The sequence below is a fragment of the Argiope bruennichi genome, chromosome 7 (assembly GCF_947563725.1).
Source record: "Argiope bruennichi chromosome 7, qqArgBrue1.1, whole genome shotgun sequence".
Classification (NCBI taxonomy): domain Eukaryota; kingdom Metazoa; phylum Arthropoda; class Arachnida; order Araneae; family Araneidae; genus Argiope; species Argiope bruennichi.
The window spans coordinates 133,918,367-133,929,115 of record NC_079157.1 but is presented as its reverse complement, the minus strand read 5'-3'; positions in this window follow the sequence as shown (position 1 = coordinate 133,929,115).

Below are 10,749 nucleotides of genomic sequence, written 5' to 3'. Positions count from 1 at the left end.
TGAATAGGGATGCAAATCATAGTTACTATAGAATAAAGTATGGAGAAAAATAATAAATAAAAATATATAAAAATAATGAATAAATATATTATTCGTTTGTTTTTCAGATTCGAACTTGAGACCATCAAAACCAAACAAATATCAAGATGTAGTTCTATCCACCAGGGCACGCATCCCTCGAACTTCGCAGCAATCTAAGATTCTTAACACCATTAATCAAGTTTCAAACGTGATGGAAATCTGAATCGAAATGCACAATGTTAAGCATATGGATGATTTCTGCGCATGTGCAAGGCATCGACACTTAAAATTTCTATTAAATTTATAGATATTTTGACGTCAAATTTTATTTCAGGAAGCATGAATAGGGATGGAAATCATAGTTACTATAGAATAAAGTATGGAGAAAAATAATAAATAAAAATATTTAAAAATAATCAATAAATATATTATTCGTTTGTTTTCCAGATTCGAACTTGAGACCATCAAAAACAAATAGATATCAAGATATAGTTCTGTCCACCACGCCACGCATCCCTCGAGCTGAGCACCAATCCAAGTTTCTTAACACCATTAATCAAGTTTCAAACGTGATGAAAATCTGAATCGAAATGCACAATGTTAAGTATATGGATGATCTCTGCGCATGTGCAAGACATCGACACTTAAAATTTCTATTAATCTTATAGATATTTTGACGTCAAATTTTATTTCAGGAAGCATGAATAGGGATGCAAATCATAGTTACTATAGAATAAAGTATGGAGAAAAATAATAAATAAAAATATATAAAAATAATGAATAAATATATTATTCGTTTGTTTTTCAGATTCGAACTTGAGACCATCAAAACCAAACAAATATCAAGATGTAGTTCTATCCACCAGGGCACGCATCCCTCGAACTTCGCAGCAATCTAAGATTCTTAACACCATTAATCAAGTTTCAAACGTGATGGAAATCTGAATCGAAATGCACAATGTTAAGCATATGGATGATTTCTGCGCATGTGCAAGGCATCGACACTTAAAATTTCTATTAAATTTATAGATATTTTGACGTCAAATTTTATTTCAGGAAGCATGAATAGGGATGCAAATCATAGTTACTATAGAATAAAGTATGGAGAAAAATAATAAATAAAAATATATAAAAATAATGAATAAATATATTATTCGTTTGTTTTTCAGATTCGAACTTGAGACCATCAAAAACAAACAAATATCAAGATGTAGTTCTATCCACCAGGCCACGCATCCCTCGAGCTACGCAGCAATCTAAGATTTTTAACACCATTAATCAAGTTTAAAACGTGATGGAAATCTGAATCGAAATGCACAATGTTAAGCATATGGATGATCTCTGCGCATGTCCAAGACATCGACACTTAAAATTTCTATTAAATTTATAGATATTTTGAAGTCAAATTTTCTTTCAGGAAGCATGAATAGGGATGCAAATCATAGTTACTATAGAATAAAGTATGGAGAAAAATAATAAATAAAATTATATAAAAATAATGAATAAATATATTATTCGTTTGTTTTTCAGATTCGAACTTGAGACCTTCAAAAACAAACAAATATCAAGATGTAGTTCTATCCACCAGGGCACGCATCCCTCGAACTTCGCAGCAATCTAAGATTCTTAACACCATTAATCAAGTTTCAAACGTGATGGAAATCTGAATCGAAATGCACAATGTTAAGCATATGGATGATCTCTGCGCATGTGGAAGGCATCGACACTTAAAATTTCTATTAAATTTATAGATATTTTGACGTCAAATTTTATTTCAGGAAGCATGAATAGGGATGCAAATCATAGTTACTATAGAATAAAGTATGGAGAAAAATAATAAATAAAAATATATAAAAATAATGAATAAATATATTATTCGTTTGTTTTCCAGATTCGAAGTTGAGACCATCAAAAACAAATAGACATCAAGATGTAGTTCTATCCACCAGGCCACGCATCCCTCAAGCTACGCAGCAATCTAAGATTCTTAACACCTTTAATCAAGTTTCAAACGTGATGGAAATCTGAATCGAAATGCACAATATTAAGCATATGGATGATCTCTGCGCATGTGCAAGTCATCGACACTTAAAATTTCTATTAAATTTATAGATATTTTGACGTCAAATTTTATTTCAGGAAGCATGAATAGGGATGGAAATCATAGTTACTATAGAATAAAGTATGGAGAAAAATAATAAATAAAAATATATTAAAATAATGAATAAATATATTATTCGTTTGTTTTCCAGATTCAAACTTGAGACCATCAAAAACAAATAGACATCAAGATGTAGTTCTATCCACCAGGCCACGAATCCCTCCAGCTACGCAGCAATCTAAGATTCTTAACACCATTAATCAAGTTTCAAACGTGATGGAAATCTGAATCGAAATGCACAATGTTAAGCATATGGATGATCTCTGCGCATGTGCAAGACATCGACACTTAAAATTTCTATTAAATTTATAGATATTTTGACGTCAAATTTTATTTCATTAGGCATGAATGGGGATGGAAATCATAGTTACTATAGAATAAAGTATAGAGAAAAATAATAAATAAAAATATATAAAAATAATGAATAAATATATTATTCGTTTGTTTTCCAGATTCGAACTTGAGAACATCAAAAACAAATAGACATCAAGATGTAGTTCTATCCACCAGGCCATGCATCCCTCGAGCTACGCAGCAATCTAAGATTCTTAACACCATTAATCAAGTTTCAAAGGTGATGGAAATCTGAATCGAAATGCACAATGTTAAGCATATGGATGATCTCTGCGCATGTGCAAGGCATCGACACTTAAAATTTCTATTAATCTTATAGATATTTTGACGTCAAATTTTATTTCAGGAAGCATGAATAGGGATGGAAGTCATAGTTACTATAGAATAAAGTATGGAGAAAAATAATAAATAAAAATATATAAGAATAATGAATAAATATATTATTCGTTTGTTTTCCAGATTCGAACTTGAGAACATCAAAAACAAACAAATATCAAGATGTAGTTCTATCCACCAGGCCACGCATCCCTCGAGCTACGCAGCCATCTAAGATTCTTAACACCATTAATCAAGTTTCAAAGGTGATGGAAATCTGAATCGAAAGGCACAATGTTAAGCATATGGATGATCTCTGCGCATGTGCAAGGCATCGACACTTAAAATTTCTATTAATCTTATAGATATTTTGACGTCAAATTTTATTTCAGGAAGCATGAATAGGGATGGAAGTCATAGTTACTATAGAATAAAGTATGGAGAAAAATAATAAATAAAAATATATAAGAATAATGAATAAATATATTATTCGTTTGTTTTCCAGATTCGAACTTGAGAACATCAAAAACAAACAAATATCAAGATGTAGTTCTATCCACCAGGCCACGCATCCCTCGAGCAATGCAGCCATCTAAGATTCTTAACACCATTAATCAAGTTTCAAACGTGATGGAAATCTGAATCGAAATGCACAATGTTAAGCATATGGATGATCTCTGCGCATGTGCAAGACATCGACACTTAAAATTTCTATTAAATTTATAGATATTTTGACGTCAAATTTTATTTCAGGAAGCATGAATAGGGATGCAAATCATAGTTACTATAGAATAAAGTATGGAGAAAAATAATAAATAAAAATATATAAAAATAATGAATAAATATATTATTCGTTTGTTTTCCAGATTCGAACTTGAGACCATCAAAAACAAATAGACAGCAAGATGTAGTTCAATCCACCAGGCCACGCATCCCTCCAGCTACGCAGCAATCTAAGATTCTTAACACCTTTAATCAAGTTTCAAACGTGATGGAAATCTGAATCGAAATGCACAATATTAAGCATATGGATGATCTCTGCGCATGTGCAAGACATCGACACTTAAAATTTCTATTAAATTTATAGATATTTTGACGTCAAATTTTATTTCAGGAAGCATGAATAGGGATGGAAATCATAGTTACTATAGAATAAAGTATGGAGAAAAATAATAAATAAAAATATATTAAAATAATGAATAAATATATTATTCGTTTGTTTTCCAGATTCAAACTTGAGACCATCAAAAACAAATAGACATCAAGATGTAGTTCTTTCCACCAGGCCACGAATCCCTCGAGCTACGCAGCAATCTAAGATTCTTAACACCATTAATCAAGTTTCAAACGTGATGGAAATCTGAATCGAAATGCACAATGTTAAGCATATGGATGATCTCTGCGCATGTGCAAGACATCGACACTTAAAATTTCTATTAAATTTATAGATATTTTGACGTCAAATTTTATTTCATTAGGCATGAATAGGGATGGAAATCATAGTTACTATAGAATAAAGTATAGAGAAAAATAATAAATAAAAATATATAAAAATATATGAATAAATATATTATTCGTTTGTTTTCCAGATTCGAACTTGAGAACATCAAAAACAAATAGACATCAAGATGTAGTTCTATCCACCAGGCCATGCATCCCTCGAGCTACGCAGCAATCTAAGATTCTTAACACCATTAATCAAGTTTCAAAGGTGATGGAAATCTGAATCGAAATGCACAATTTTAAGCATATGGATGATCTCTGCGCATGTGCAAGGCATCGACACTTAAAATTTCTATTAATCTTATAGATATTTTGACGTCAAATTTTATTTCAGGAAGCATGAATAGGAATGGAAGTCATAGTTACTATAGAATAAAGTATGGAGAAAAATAATAAATAAAAATATATAAGAATAATGAATAAATATATTATTCGTTTGTTTTCCAGATTCGAACTTGAGAACATCAAAAACAAACAAATATCAAGATGTAGTTCTATCCACCAGGCCACGCATCCCTCGAGCTACGCAGCCATCTAAGATTCTTAACACCATTAATCAAGTTTCAAAGGTGATGGAAATCTGAATCGAAAGGCACAATGTTAAGCATATGGATGATCTCTGCGCATGTGCAAGGCATCGACACTTAAAATTTCTATTAATCTTATAGATATTTTGACGTCAAATTTTATTTCAGGAAGCATGAATAGGGATGGAAGTCATAGTTACTATAGAATAAAGTATGGAGAAAAATAATAAATAAAAATATATAAGAATAATGAATAAATATATTATTCGTTTGTTTTCCAGATTCGAACTTGAGACCATCAAAAACAAATAGACAGCAAGATGTAGTTCTATCCACCAGGCCACGCATCCCTCCAGCTACGCAGCAATCTAAGATTCTTAACACCTTTAATCAAGTTTCAAACGTGATGGAAATCTGAATCGAAATGCACAATGTTAAGCATATGGATGATCTCTGCGCATGTGCAAGACATCGACACTTAAAATTTCTATTAAATTTATAGATATTTTGACGTCAAATTTTATTTCAGGAAGCATGAATAGGGATGCAAATCATAGTTACTATAGAATAAAGTATGGAGAAAAATAATAAATAAAAATATATAAAAATAATGAATAAATATATTATTCGTTTGTTTTCCAGATTCGAACTTGAGACCATCAAAAACAAATAGACAGCAAGATGTAGTTCTATCCACCAGGCCACGCATCCCTCCAGCTACGCAGCAATCTAAGATTCTTAACACCTTTAATCAAGTTTCAAACGTGATGGAAATCTGAATCGAAATGCACAATATTAAGCATATGGATGATCTCTGCGCATGTGCAAGACATCGACACTTAAAATTTCTATTAAATTTATAGATATTTTGACGTCAAATTTTATTTCAGGAAGCATGAATAGGGATGGAAATCATAGTTACTATAGAATAAAGTATGGAGAAAAATAATAAATAAAAATATATTAAAATAATGAATAAATATATTATTCGTTTGTTTTCCAGATTCAAACTTGAGACCATCAAAAACAAATAGACATCAAGATGTAGTTCTTTCCACCAGGCCACGAATCCCTCGAGCTACGCAGCAATCTAAGATTCTTAACACCATTAATCAAGTTTCAAACGTGATGGAAATCTGAATCGAAATGCACAATGTTAAGCATATGGATGATCTCTGCGCATGTGCAAGACATCGACACTTAAAATTTCTATTAAATTTATAGATATTTTGACGTCAAATTTTATTTCATTAGGCATGAATAGGGATGGAAATCATAGTTACTATAGAATAAAGTATAGAGAAAAATAATAAATAAAAATATATAAAAATATATGAATAAATATATTATTCGTTTGTTTTCCAGATTCGAACTTGAGAACATCAAAAACAAATAGACATCAAGATGTAGTTCTATCCACCAGGCCATGCATCCCTCGAGCTACGCAGCAATCTAAGATTCTTAACACCATTAATCAAGTTTCAAAGGTGATGGAAATCTGAATCGAAATGCACAATGTTAAGCATATGGATGATCTCTGCGCATGTGCAAGGCATCGACACTTAAAATTTCTATTAATCTTATAGATATTTTGACGTCAAATTTTATTTCAGGAAGCATGAATAGGAATGGAAGTCATAGTTACTATAGAATAAAGTATGGAGAAAAATAATAAATAAAAATATATAAGAATAATGAATAAATATATTATTCGTTTGTTTTCCAGATTCGAACTTGAGAACATCAAAAACAAACAAATATCAAGATGTAGTTCTATCCACCAGGCCACGCATCCCTCGAGCTACGCAGCCATCTAAGATTCTTAACACCATTAATCAAGTTTCAAACACTTAAATTTTCTATTAAATTTATAGATATTTTGACGTCAAATTTTATTTCAGGAAGCATGAATAGGGATGGAAATCATAGTTACTATAGAATAAAGTATGGAGAAAAATAATAAATAAAAATATTTAAAAATAATCAATAAATATATTATTCGTTTGTTTTCCAGATTCGAACTTGAGACCATCAAAAACAAAAAGATATCAAGATAGAGTTCTGTCCACCACGCCACGCATCCCTCGAGCTGCGCACCAATCCAAGTTTCTTAACACCATTAATCAAGTTTCAAACGTGATGGAAATCTGAATCGAAATGCACAATGTTAAGTATATGGATGATCTCTGCGCATGTGCAAGACATCGACACTTAAAATTTCTATTAATCTTATAGATATTTTGACGTCAAATTTTATTTCAGGAAGCATGAATAGGGATGCAAATCATAGTTACTATAAAATAAAGTATGGAGAAAAATAATAAATAAAAATATATAAAAATAATGAATAAATATATTATTCGTTTGTTTTTCAGATTCGAACTTGAGACCATCAAAACCAAACAAATATCAAGATGTAGTTCTATCCACCAGGGCACGCATCCCTCGAACTTCGCAGCAATCTAAGATTCTTAACACCATTAATCAAGTTTCAAACGTGATGGAAATCTGAATCGAAATGCACAATGTTAAGCATATGGATGATCTCTGCGCATGTGCAAGGCATCGACACTTAAAATTTCTATTAAATTTATAGATATTTTGACGTCAAATTTTATTTCAGGAAGCATGAATACGGATGCAAATCATAGTTACTATAGAATAAAGTATGGAGAAAAATAATAAATAAAAATATATAAAAATAATGAATAAATATATTATTCGTTTGTTTTTCAGATTCGAACTTGAGACCATCAAAAACAAACAAATATCAAGATGTAGTTCTATCCACCAGGCCACGCATCCCTCGAGCTACGCAGCAATCTAAGATTCTTAACACCATTAATCAAGTTTCAAACGTGATGGAAATCTGAATCGAAATGCACAATGTTAAGCATATGGATGATCTCTGCGCATGTGCAAGGCATCGACACTTAAAATTTCTATTAAATTTATAGATATTTTGACGTCAAATTTTATTTCAGGAAGCATGAATAGGGATGCTAATCATAGTTACTATAGAATAAAGTATAGAGAAAAATAATAAATAAAAATATATAAAAATAATGAATAAATATATTATTCGTTTGTTTTTCAGATTCGAACTTGAGACCTTCAAAAACAAACAAATATCAAGATGTAGTTCTATCCACCAGGGCACGCATCCCTCGAACTTCGCAGCAATCTAAGATTCTTAACACCATTAATCAAGTTTCAAACGTGATGGAAATCTGAATCGAAATGCACAATGTTAAGCATATGGATGATCTCTGCGCATGTGCAAGACATCGACACTTAAAATTTCTATTAAATTTATAGATATTTTGACGTCAAATTTTCTTTCAGGAAGCATGAATAGGGATGCAAATCATAGTTACTATAGAATAAAGTATGGAGAAAAATAATAAATAAAATTATATAAAAATAATGAATAAATATATTATTCGTTTGTTTTTCAGATTCGAACTTGAGACCTTCAAAAACAAACAAATATCAAGATGTAGTTCTATCCACCAGGGCACGCATCCCTCGAACTTCGCAGCAATCTAAGATTCTTAACACCATTAATCAAGTTTCAAACGTGATGGAAATCTGAATCGAAATGCACAATGTTAAGCATATGGATGATCTCTGCGCATGTGCAAGACATCGACACTTAAAATTTCTATTAAATTTATAGATATTTTGACGTCAAATTTTATTTCAGGAGGCATGAATAGGGATGGAAATCATAGTTACTATAGAATAAAGTATAGAGAAAAATAATAAATAAAAATATATAAAAATAATGAATAAATATATTATTCGTTCGGCTGACAGATTCGAACTTGAGACCATCAAAAACAAATAGATATCCAGATATAGTTCTGTCCACCACGCCACGCATCCCTCGAGCTGCGCACCAATCCAAGTTTCTTAACACCATTAATCAAGTTTCAAACGTGATGGAAATCTGAATCGAAATGCACAATGTTAAGCATATGGATGATCTCTGCGCATGTGCAAGACATCGACACTTAAAATTTCTATTAATCTTATAGATATTTTGACGTCAAATTTTATTTCAGGAAGCATGAATAGGGATGGAAGTCATAGTTACTATAGAATAAAGTATGGAGAAAAATAATAAATAAAAATATATAAAAATAATGAATAAATATATTATTCGTTTGTTTTCCAGATTCAAACTTGAGACCATCAAAAACAAACAAATATCAAGATGTAGTTCTATCCACCAGGCCACGCATCCCTCGAGCTGCGCAGCAATCTAAGATTCTTAACACCATTAATCAAGTTTCAAACGTGATGGAAATCTGAATCGAAATGCACAATGTTAAGCATATGGATGATCTCTGCGCATGTGCAAGACATCGACACTTAAAATTTCTATTAAATTTATAGATATTTTGACGTCAAATTTTATTTCAGGAGGCATGAATAGGGATGGAAATCATAGTTACTATAGAATAAAGTATAGAAAAAAATAATAAATAAAAATATATAAAAATAATGAATAAAAATATTATTCGTTTGTTTTCCAGATTCGAACTTGAGACCATCAAAAACAAATAGACATCAAGATGTAGTTCTATCCACCAGGCCACGCATCCCTCAAGCTACGCAGCAATCTAAGATTCTTAACACCTTTAATCAAGTTTCAAACGTGATGGAAATCTGAATCGAAATGCACAATATTAAGCATATGGATGATCTCTGCGCATGTGCAAAACATCGACACTTAAAATTTCTATTAAATTTATAGATATTTTGACGTCAAATTTTATTTCAGGAAGCATGAATAGGGATGGAAATCATAGTTACTATAGAATAAAGTAAGGAGAAAAATAATAAATAAAAATATATTAAAATAATGAATAAATATATTATTCGTTTGTTTTCCAGATTCAAACTTGGGTCCATCAAAAACAAATAGACATCAAGATGTAGTTCTATCCACCAGGCCACGAATCCCTCGAGCTACGCAGCAATCTAAGGTTCTTAACACCATTAATCAAGTTTCAAAGGTGATGGAAATCTGAATCGAAATGCACAATGTTAAGCATATGGATGATCTCTGCGCATGTGCAAGGCATCGACACTTAAAATTTCTATTAAATTTATAGATATTTTGACGTCAAATTTTATTTCAGGAAGCATGAATAGGGATGCAAATCATAGTTACTATAGAATAAAGTATGGAGAAAAATAATAAATAAAAATATATAAAAATAATGAATAAATATATTATTCGTTTGTTTTCCAGATTCGAACTTGAGACCATCAAAAACAAATAGACATCAAGATGTAGTTCTATCCACCAGGCCACGCATCCCTCAAGCTACGCAGCAATCTAAGATTCTTAACACCTTTAATCAAGTTTCAAACGTGATGGAAATCTGAATCGAAATGCACAATATTAAGCATATGGATGATCTCTGCGCATGTGCAAGTCATCGACACTTAAAATTTCTATTAAATTTATAGATATTTTGACGTCAAATTTTATTTCAGGAAGCATGAATAGGGATAGAAATCATAGTTACTATAGAATAAAGTATGGAGAAAAATAATAAATAAAAATATATTAAAATAATGAATAAATATATTATTCGTTTGTTTTCCAGATTCAAACTTGAGACCATCAAAAACAAATAGACATCAAGATGTAGTTCTATCCACCAGGCCACGAATCCCTCGAGCTACACAGCAATCTAAGATTCTTAACACCATTAATCAAGTTTCAAACGTGATGGAAATCTGAATCGAAATGCACAATGTTAAGCATATTGATGATCTCTGCGCATGTGCAAGACATCGACACATAAAATTTCTATTAAATTTATAGATATTTTGACGTCAAATTTTATT